The sequence below is a fragment of the Lupinus angustifolius genome, unplaced genomic scaffold (genome assembly GCF_001865875.1).
Source record: "Lupinus angustifolius cultivar Tanjil unplaced genomic scaffold, LupAngTanjil_v1.0 Scaffold_170_7, whole genome shotgun sequence".
NCBI lineage: Eukaryota > Viridiplantae > Streptophyta > Magnoliopsida > Fabales > Fabaceae > Lupinus > Lupinus angustifolius.
In genome coordinates, this window is record NW_017726375.1 from 9,696 (window position 1) to 18,876 (window position 9,181).

Here is a 9,181-nt window from a genome sequence, read left to right on the forward strand (position 1 = left end):
CAGACCCCCAAGTGCTTAGGCTTAGCAATAGATTCCCAACTCGCCAGAGAGAAAGAATGTACATTAGAATTCTTACCCCAAATAAAGGATCTAACTGTAGCATCAATAGCATCACAAACACCTACCAGAAGAATAAAGTATTGTAGTACATATGTTGGAATTGATGACAAAACTGAGTTTGCAAGAGTGAGACGCCCAAGCTTATTCAACATCTTACTTTTCCAACCAACTAAGCGGGACTGCAACCTATCCATGATAAAATTGAAGTGACTATTTCTTGTTCTGCCTAAGAAAAGAGAAAATCCAAGGTATATGCCAAGATCATTAGTGAGCTGGATTCTTGAAATTCTAGTAAATTTTCCACATTTTGTTCTACTAACATTCTTGGAGCTGATGAATTTAGATTTATCAAGATTTATTTTCAATCCAGATGCCTTACAAAAAAAATCCAGGACATTAGTAACAAGTCTAACTCGATCCGTTTTAGCTTTGACAAAAAGCAAGCAATCATCAGCAAACAAAAGGTGGGAGATCTCAGGACCCCCTCTTTTGATTGTAACTGGCTTCCAATTTGCACTCAGGACTTTATCTATAATTAAGACAACACATTTTTTCATGCAAATGATAAACAAATAAGGGGATAGAGGGTCCCCTTAGCGAAGCCCTCGACAAGCCTTGAAATTATCCAATCTATTCCAATTCCAAATTATGGACAAAGAGGAAGAAGAAACACATCTCATGATCAAGTTGATAATTTTAAGGGGGGAACCAAAGTCCATAAGAGTTATCTGAAGAAACTCCCAATTATATGAACATAAGCCTTCTCAAGGTCTATTTTAAAAGCAAGGTTGTTTAATTTACCTTTCTTCTTATGCATGTGGTGAATGATCTCTTAAGCATAATGGCATTATATGAAGTGCCCCTTCCTGGAATAAAGCTACTTTAAGAGGATCAATTAAGCTATCCAAATAGGGTATGATCCTGTTGACTAGAACCTTTGTTGCTTGTAGATCACATTACAGAGACTTATTGGTCTAAATTCCTTATGTTGGGTTGGAGCATCAATCTTAGGAATTAACACAATAAGAGTTTATGCTATACTAGCATCGAAGGTACCTGTAGCAAAAGCAAACTGAACCATCCTGCAAACTTCTTCACCCACAATATTCCAGTAAGATTTGAAGAAAATAGGTTGAAACCCATCCGGACCAGGAGATTTATAAGAGCCCATAGAGGCAAGAGCACATTTAACCTCCTCAACATAAACATTTTTCAATAGAGCAACAGGCAATATCACTCAATTTTTTCATAGGACTAGTGATCAAACTAGTAGGATTACATACATCGCTATTGGAGAACAAATTTGTATAGTAGCTCATAGCTTCCCTTTTTAGAGTGTCTTCATTATCACTCCAAATGTTATCAATAAAAAGATCAGTGACATGATTCCTTCACCTTCTGATTATAGTTTTAGTATGGAAGAACTTTGTATTCTGATCCATATACTTGACCCACTGCTCCCTAGACTTTCGATACCAGATCATTTCCTCTCTACATAAAACTTCATTGAGCTCATGAGTTAAAGATTTCTCAAGCCGCAAAAGACTAGAAGTAGGCATATGCTCCATTTATTTCTGAACACCCAACAGTCTAGCTTGAAGAAACCTTTTTTCCTGAACACATTACCAAAGACCTCCTTGTTGAACTCCAAAGAAGCCCTCTTCAAATCATTCAATTTTCCCATGAAACTAAGTCTTTCACTCCTCCAAGAATTATTAATAAAAAGGAAATAATCACGATGATTAATCCAAGCCGCCTCAAACCACAAAGGATGCACACCACAAGTAGAAGGACGAAAACCACATGTCAAGAGAATAGGATTATGGTCTAAATAAATACGACATAAGTGCTCAACCACAACATCTTTAAAACTGATCCTCCAAGCAGTGTCCCACAAACCCCGGTCTAACCGTTTGAAAATATGTCTACAACCTTGGCAGTTTCGGACCCAAGTATATTTTCCACCAATGGATCCAAGATCAATTAAATTACAACTTGAAATGACACCGGCAAAGGCATTCGCACGAGCTAAATGAAAATTACCTCCTCTAACTTCAGATGGCATGATAATCTCATTAAAATCCCCAACAATAAGCCACGGGTCATTAATAAGATTTCTTATGTTTTTAAGATGATTCCAAAGTAACATTCTAGCCGAAGGAATAGGGCTAGCATAAACCCCTGAAAAAGACCAACTCTTATTATACAAGGAAAACTTAATTATCACAGCTTGATGGAATTGACAAATAATGTTGAAAGAAAAACCACAAAGATTAGATAAAATCCAATTACCACCAAAACGACCTCTAGCTTCCTCTATAGCCAAATAATGTTGATAGCCAAGCTTATTCCAAAACATGCTAACTTTGTCGAATGGGATGTGAGTTTCATAGACAGCAAAAATAGAAGGATGATGTCTAGAAATCATATCCCTTAAAACTCTTTTAGATTCTTTATTAGAAGCAGCCTAATGTTCCAGGAGATAATAGAAAATTTGTTGAACTCTATCATTAAAATAAACAATAGATAAAGAGGGCAAACAAGACCATCAGGAACCCATCAACATTTGGGTATCGCATTCTCCTTCTTTTGACGTTCCCATTCCTTGAGATTCAGACACAAAATCCATATTACTAACATCAAGGATCATGATACCCACATAATGCACCAAAGGAGTTTCATTTTCCCCCGAAAGATGGTTTACTGTCCCATGATTGATCTCCTATTTTTTTCCTGCGACTTACCACCAACCACTTCGATCCCCGTGGATTGGACTCCTATATGTCTTGTTTAATAGGCAAATTCGATAACCAGCAAAGTTCCAAAGAAGACAGTTCAAGCTAAGTAATGATATAATTTATTATTATAACTGAAAGTCTAAAGTCAAATATTAACTTTCATAGGGTTATATTTATCAAATATAATTAAATGTGGTACTATAATAAACCAAGAATAAAGTAGGATGGAGAACAGTTTGAGAGAATCATAAACAAATAGCTAAAAATAAAGAGTATAATATTCGTGTATTAATGATATAAAGTTTTATACAGTCACTACATCATTTATCATTCATTTGTATTACTTTTATTAAAAAGTCAAAGATATGTTGGATGATGCAGTGACAACATAAAAATCTCTTACACTATTAGTATATACATTTTTCTTCTAAAAAATAAAATGCTTTATCAATATAGTTTATCTATTTTTTTTTGCAAATATAATGTGAATTAGTAGTCTTAAAACAATGTACTTTTTCACGTAAATATGCTACAATTGATTTTCATTTTTCTTTTAAGCATTACACTTTAAAATTTTGGTACATGTTAGAATATAATTTAATAGTTACATAACTATGGAGCATCATGTAAATTAAACTAGGTAGTTTACTATTCCTTCTGTTGGATCTATCAGAATGAGCCAGTCCTCCAAAGAAAAAAAACCTAGAATCTTAGGATTAAATTATGAAGATTTTGAACAAAATGTATTTTTTAGCCTGATCTGATCGGACTACTTTATAATTGTGTTTGGATCGAGCTTATTCAATTTCTTTTCTATATCTTCCAAAATCCAACTAGCTGACGAAACCTAAGGGTGTGTTTGGGTCGAGCTTATTTAATTTCTTTTCTATCTCTTCCAAAATCAAGCTATCAAACGAAACCTAAGGGTCTGTTTGCAAGTTGGATTTTGGAGGAAAATGAACAAAAGATTTCAATAACATGAAATATACTTGTGATATATTTCTGAAGTCTTTATTTTCCATAAATTCTTCTCCAAAAATCAACTCACAAATGGATTCTTAGTGGACTCATGTGAGTAATTTTGAGAAACCAATCAAACAAAGAGTAGATAGTAGTGGTTGTTTTGATGAGAATGATAATTGCCCTAATTTGGAAAAGATAGGTGAATGTGAGAGTTGCAATGTGTTTGAAGAGTTGCAATGTGTGCACTTCTTATGGAGATGCTATTATAACTATAATGTTCATGTAGAGTCATTATACTTTGTCAAATATTTGTATATAACTGTTGGTTATGTAGGAAACAAATGTGCAGGGAGAAAATGTGTTATGTAGAAAGCATAATCTTATTCATCAACAAGACATATGATTTATACATCATGGAAAAGAAAACTGATGCAGAAAAATAAATTTCTACATGAATAGCATAATGAATCACATAAGTGTTCTAACATTGTAGGTGAAATATTCCTAAATGTCATATTGGCTCTTTATTTCCTAATAAATACTTTTTATTTCCTAATGAATAGAAACATAATAGATTCTGAGTGATATTAATCAACAATCCTCCTTTACTCTGGAGCTGTAAACTTCAAGCTTTTGCCATATGCTTATTCTCAGAACCGTCAAGATTGAACTTGGTTACGAAAGTCCATTTGACTCATATACCCTTCTTGTGTTTAGGAATCTCTACCAACTTCCATGTCTCGTTTTTTTCAATGATCATGAGCTCCTCCTTCGTTGCATCTATCAATTTCTGGTCACTTCCAGCTTCTTCATATTTTGCAACATCTAATGGTGTACTCATAGGTCCTCCAATATTTGTGTGTATCAGTTGCAGCTTCTATGTAGCCTTCCATATACTTTTTTGCGGAAAAATAAGCCTTTTATGCTTCCCATATCGGCAGGCAATGCGTGTAGGAGACTTTGTTTCTATTTGTTCTTTGTGTACTGTAACTTGTTCATCTTTCATCAAATCCAAGATAAAACTTTTGTCTTTCATTTGAACTTTGAACACTTCTCTACCTTCTGAATCTTTAATCATGCAGTTTTTGTCTTCAAACAAAACCTTATAGCCTTTCTCCATCAACTGAAGAACACTTAACAAATTTTCATTAATTTCAGGAACATACAAGACATCATGAATTAATTTCAAACTTGTGTAACTTTTAATTGCAATTGCTCATTTGCCTTTTGTTACAATATATGTTCCATTTTCAATTCTGACTTTGGAAATAGCAGTTTTGTCAAGCTCTCTGAAGAGCTCACAGTCATAAGTCATGTGGTTTGTACAACCATATCAATGAGCCAACTTTCTGTAGAATTGTTGGCGTCAAAACATGATACTGCAAACAGTTGCTCTTCTTGTGGTTGATCATCAACAATATTAGTTTATCCTTGTTATTGTTATTGAGACTTGCATATTTTTTCCATGTGCCCTAACTAACAACACTTATAAAATCTTGCATCATGCTTCCACTAACATATGTTTTGTGGATGATTAGTTTTTTTGCAGTATGAGCAAAATGGAAAGACTCCATTATTACTACTTTTGTTATTGTACTTGTTGTTTGTAGAACCTGCATGTTTGTGGTTATTACTTTGCCTTTTTTCTTGTCTTTCCAACCATTGTTATTTTGTAGTTTGGTTTGGAAAGCACTCTCCATAGATAATTCTTGCCTCATAAGCCTCATTTGTTCTTGTGCTTGTAATGTATTCAACACTTCTGCCAAGGTGATGCTTGACATATCCTTAGACATTTCTAGAGATGAAATTGCAGTTTCATATTTTTCAGGAAGTGTAACTAGAATCTTTGAACTATTCTACAATCATAAAACTCAGTACCAAGAAGTCTTACAATGTTGGCAATGGTTAGAAGTTTATCAGAGTACTCCTTGATTGTTTCTAAATCTCTCATCCTTTGCATTTCAAATTCTCAAATCAAATTCATCACTTGCATTCCTTTGACCCTTTCATCTCTCTCATATTCTTGCTTCAAAAAATTCCAGATTTCACAAGCTGTTTTCAGTGTCATTATTTTGTCAAAAATGGTGGGTGAAAGAGCTGCATATAGACATGCTCTTGCTTTGGACTTTCTTTGCTTCATCTCCTTCTCATTTTTAATTTGTGCAACAGTTGGATTGTGCGGAAGAGTTGAAATGACATAATCTTGTTCAGTGACATCTCATAGATCATTAGCATCCAAGAAAGCTTTCATTCTAACAGCCCATACATGATAATTCTTTTCAATAAACATTGGAAGTGAAAATGCAGTAAACACTACTTCTGAATTCATTTTGACAATTTTAGGCAATAGAAGGTAATAGAGAAAGTGTTTTGGTTGTGTTTGGTTTGTGTTTTTCCTCAAAGATCCCTCAAGATATAGCTTTAGATACCAATTTGTTGGTTATGTAGCAAACAAATGTGCAAAGATGAAATGTGTTATGTAGAATACATAATCTTATTCATCAACAAGACACATGATTTATACTCAATGAAAAAGAGAATCCATGCAGAAAAATAAATTTCTACATGAATAGCATAATGAGTCACATAAGTGCTCTAACATTGTAGGTGAAATATTCCTAACTATCATATTGACTCTTTAGTTCCTAATAAATACTTCTTATTGTCTAATAAATAGAAACATAACATATTCTAAATCATATTAATCAACCATAACATTTATTTAGGCTGAGCTTCAAAATTGAACTATGGCAGTAACTTATAATGCAATTTCTGACACCCTTTCTCCTTTGGTTGAATGAAGTTACACGTGCATTTTATTTTTTTTTGCATTTGGTTCATTATTTTATGTACATACCTTAGGCTAACATATATTTATTCCGTTTAAGTAACGCATGTGCAATCATTTCAAAATATCATTTTGATGTTTACTATTGATATAATACTGCAACATTAACATGGAGTTGTCCTAAAATATTACAAGACAAATTTATCTTATTTATTTTTTTGTTAATATACATGACACTCATTTTCATCCTATTATAACAGCACTATAGTGTTGAAAATGACTATACATAAGGATTTACATATTAAAAAACATATAGAGACTAAATTAAAAATAAGTATCATTTTTAATAACTGAAATACATTTTAAACCTATTTAAGCTTCTACATGCACTGGCCTAGTATAGGGATCGACCTATATTTTACAAGAAAGTAAGAAAAGTGTGTCACATAATAAGATTCACTTTTCATATGCTACTATTATAAATCTTACATAGTCTACATTATAAACTTTTTCGTTCTTCCCCACATATAATGTGAGACAAATCAAATATGGTTTTGTTCCACAAGAAAAAATTCTCATTATTAACCTCCATGCAGCTATAGGAAGCAGCTATTATGTTCTTCTTTGTTATATTAGAAGAAATTCTTGCATAACCTCATTGTAAATGTGTAATCATGCATTAAGCCAATATGAAATGTGATACAAAATAAAACTACATTATTAGATTAGGCTTTAAAGTATAATCTAAATCATTCTATTTACAAGAATCTTTCCATCATATTGATATTGCTTTGCAGTAAATTATGTCTCATTGGTCTTAGAAAGAGGACTTATTTCATGAGTGCTTATAATTCCAAATATTATTCACAGAAAATTAAGCAAAAATTGCATAACAAAATGTCATGCTGTAGTTGGCTTATAACATATGAGGAAAAAGACTCTGTATCTCTCCCATAGTCACCTGATACGTAATTCTCTTTGGTACGAGTACATAGTATGCAGTACGTGGACAAGGATTCTCTGTCCCAAGAGAATCACGTCTCCTTGTACCAAGCCAATCAAATGTCATAGAATAGTGTACAAATATTAATTTATGTTATTATAATTTTTATTTTTAATTAAATAAAATTCTCTGATTGGATGGGGACACCAAATGGGACAGGAATTGGAATAGGTGATCCTCATCATGCACTACGTTATCTTGTCAAATACTGATATGTTAGAGGTATATTCAGTAGGATTTCTATAGTTCTTATGTTAGGGATTTCTATAGTTCCCTACACAATCATTTCTAGTGCTGCTTCTTGTAGATTTGAATTAACTTTTACTTCACCATATGAGAAATACCTAATGATAAAAAAAATTCTTGTTTGTTGTAACTTAAAAGAAATCAATTCGTAAAAGAACCACAAATTGATACGAGAGAACTAGTTCGCGTTTCTGTAAATGATGTATCCATGCTTTATTTATTGAGACAATCAACTAACCATATACTTTGTTATGAATTAAAAATGTGACAACTATAAACCATTTTTCTCCTTTTCATATAAGACAAAAATCTTGTCACCTTTTTGTGATATCTCATCACAAACATTTCTTCTTCATGTTCTTTCTTTATGCATATGATCTTTAATTGTAAGGAGATTACCAGGGAGAATAGACAATGATATGAAAAACTACTAAAACACAAAGCTGAGGAAGAAGCTTATAAAGATGGGAATTGATCCAATAACTCATAAGCCAGTGTCACAAGTCCTCTCTAACTTGGGAAACATTAGTACCCTTCCGAACACAAATAACCAAATGAATTTTGTTAACAATGACTTGATGAGAAACAACATGCTGCTAACCATAACTGAACCATTGGGATCCCAATACTCATCAATAGCATCCAATACATGTGCCAAGAAGAATACACAAGAGGATCAAGTTCATTCATGGGAACATCAAGTGTAGTAGTAGACACATCCAGATCTTTATAAAAAATAACTTACCAATACTATAGTATATACATATATATCTAGCGAAGGGTGAGCTTGGAGCAATGGTAAGGCTGTTGCTTAAGGTTCGTTTGCAAGTTGAATTTTGAAGGGGAAATGAAGACTTCAGAGTCATCTCACAAGTGTATTTCATGGCTCTGAACTCGTCATTTTCCCTTCCTTCCATTCCAAAACCGAACTCACAAACAGATCTTAGTGACTATGAGGTCATGGGTTCAAATTTTGGTAACAACCTCTTTGCATGCGGTGGTAAAGCTATGTACATCTACCCTCCCCAAACTCTACCAAGTGAGAGCCTTGTGTACTAGTACATCATTTTTCTATATACATACATATCTAGCCCCTTCTTTTGATATTTTTTGATTTGTTCCTATGCAGTACCAAGTCTTTAGTGAAGCTGCATCCTCAAATTCATCACAGTCCTATTCTTGCCAAAATCCACATGCACTGATTACCACTCCTTGTTCTTGCTTTGATTGGAGTGAGTTTCTTCACAATTGTTGGGAACAAGCGAACAATCAAATAGTAAAGAGTATAGAGACAAGAGAATAACACAAGAGATTTGGTAACGAGGTTCGGCCAATTGTGCCTACGTCCCCGGGAGCGTTGAGCGGCTACCACTATATATTATT

General features: G+C 33.3%; 1 pseudogene; it reads left to right on the plus strand.

Annotated features, from left to right (window-relative positions):
- The first annotated feature begins 5,842 nt into the window (after nucleotides 1-5,842).
- LOC109340424 lies at nucleotides 5,843-9,048 on the plus strand (annotated as a pseudogene).
- Nucleotides 9,049-9,181: the final 133 nt, after the last annotated feature.